Source organism: Dipodomys ordii, unplaced genomic scaffold (genome assembly GCF_000151885.1).
Source record: "Dipodomys ordii isolate 6190 unplaced genomic scaffold, Dord_2.0 Scaffold10, whole genome shotgun sequence".
In the NCBI taxonomy this organism is placed as follows: Eukaryota; Metazoa; Chordata; class Mammalia; order Rodentia; family Heteromyidae; genus Dipodomys; species Dipodomys ordii.
The window spans coordinates 2434625-2436985 of NW_012267226.1; the positions used below are offsets into that span (position 1 = coordinate 2434625).

A 2361-nucleotide genomic window follows, 5' to 3' on the forward strand; every position below is an offset into this window, starting at 1 on the left:
AAAAAAAAAAAAAAAGAAATAAACACACATACACATAAACACAGAAGTTACTGGAAAAGAAACACCTAAACACAGAAGTTACTGGAAAAGAAGGAAAGCTGATCATTCCAGGGGATGCCTATGTGAGATTAGAAATAAAAGGACTCCAAATAACCAGCAAAAAGCTGAGTGAAGTCATGGCTCAAGTAGTAAAGCATTGGCTGAGTAAACAGCCCAAACAAATGCAAGACCCTTGGTTGAAGACACCTTACCAGCACAAAACAAGTTGTCTTTCTCTTCCATTCCAACATATATATATATATATATATATCATATATATATATATGATATATATATATATATATGTGCAGAGGGGGAAAAAGAAAATTCATAACTTTTCTTTGTAGTGGCTAATAGAAGACCAGAGTCTCATGGATTTTCCTGCTCAGGCTGGCTTTGAACTGTGATCCTTAGATCTCACCTTCCTGAGAAGCTAGGGTTAACAAGGATGAGCCACCAGCATCCAGCTACTCTCCCTGTTTCTGATTTAGCTTTAATGCTAGCTGAACAATGATAGGGAATTGGTAGGAGAAAAGGTTGGAATGGAAGAGAAAGACAACTTGTTTTGTGCTGGTAAGATGTCTTCAACCAAGGGCCTTGCATTTGTTTGGGCTGTTTACTCAGCCAGTGCTTTACCACTTGAGCCATGACTTCACTCAGCTTTTTGCTGGTTATTTAGAAACAGAATTCATGGGCTTTTTGGAAATCCTTAAAAAAAAATTCATGGGCTTTTCCCTAGGGCTGGCTTTGAACTAGGGTATTTTAGGTCTCAGCCTACTGAATAGCTGGGATTACAGGAATGAGCCACTGGTGCCTAGATAGAAAGCTAGATTTATAAGCTTGTGATATACTTAATTTCTTTTCAACCAAGAGCATAAAAGCACCTCTGGGGAGAAAAATGATAAACAAAAACCCAAATCTTCAGTGGAGTAGTCTAAGAAGATATGAATGACTAGTTTTCAAAAAGATGGCTGCCAGAGAACATTAAAATACTTTCTAAGAATTTTCTTCAGTGAAGTACACAATGAACATTTTTTTTTCAGTTTTCTGAAATTTTAAGGAATTTCAGTAAACTCCCTGTTGTATAATGGCTGACCAAAAGTGTTAAACATTCATATGCTGAATGGGAGAAAGGAAATGAACATTTTTTCAGAAAACAAAACTCTAAGCCAAATATAGCAAAGATTAAGATCCACAGGATCTGAATATTTATGGTAATCCATGAATAATCCCTTAGAAATAGATATTGCTGATGCAAATCAGATGAAAAAATTTGGATGGATTTTTCCATCACATATGGCAAAAAAGTCTATGAGACTAAAAAGACAGTAATGTTGTTACTAGGGCCATGAATGCATAATTTTAAAAACTGAGAGGATCCAAAGCATCATAAATTACATAAATAATTCCCTCTGCTTGTAAGGACAATTTTCTGATTCTTTGTAGGAAACAGATATGAAAATGTAGCTTAGAAGTAGAGCACTTGCCAGGTACCAGTGGTTCACACCTGTAATCCTAGCTACTCAGGAGACTAAGATCGGAGGATCATAATTCAAAGCTAGGCCAGGCAGGAAAATCCATGAGACTCTCATCTCTAATATACTACTCAAAAAAGCCAGAAGTGGTGCTGTGGCTCAAGTGGTGGAGTGCTTGCCTTGAGGAAAAGAAGCTCAGGGACAGCACCCAGGCCCAGAGTTTTCAAGACCCACGACCGGCACTTAAAAAAAAAAAAAAAAAAAGCTGGGCAACAGTGGCTCATGGCTAATGTCTGTAATCCTAGCTACTCAGGAGGCTGAGATCTGAGGATCACGGTTCAAAGCCAGCCCAGGCAGAAAAGTCCATGAGACATTTATCTCCAATTAACCACCAAAAAACCAGAGATAGCATTATGGCTCAAGTGGTAAGTGCTAGCCTTGAGCTGAAGAGCTGAGGGACAGCGCCCAGGCCCAGAGTTCAGGCCCTAGGACCGATTTAAAAAAAAAAAAAAGTAAAGCACATGCTTAACATTCAGTACACCCTCAGCACCCTGGACATGATTTTGTGTGGATTTAAATTTAAGTAAAATAGTTTTATTTAGTATCATTTTTATTTGCTTTCCTCAGTAATCATGGAATGTAAATGTTCATGAAACTGCTTTTCCTAATCATATTAAAATAACCATCATAATGAAGTGTTAGCAACCATAAAAAATTTCAGTTGCTAGAGCTGGGAAGGTGGCTCAGTGGTAAAGCGCTTGCCTTGCATGCCTGAGGCCCTGGGTTCGATTCCTCAGCACCACATAAGCAAAAAGAAAAAAAAGCCAGAAGTGGCGCTGTGGCTCAA

General features: G+C 38.3%; 1 protein-coding gene across 1 annotated transcript in view; it reads right to left on the reverse strand.

Annotated features, from left to right (window-relative positions):
• The window catches only part of Prdm10 (PR domain containing 10), a 126816-nt gene that overhangs the window by 123821 nt on the left and 634 nt on the right, over positions 1–2361 (reverse strand). The gene's annotated exons all lie outside the window — the stretch shown is intronic.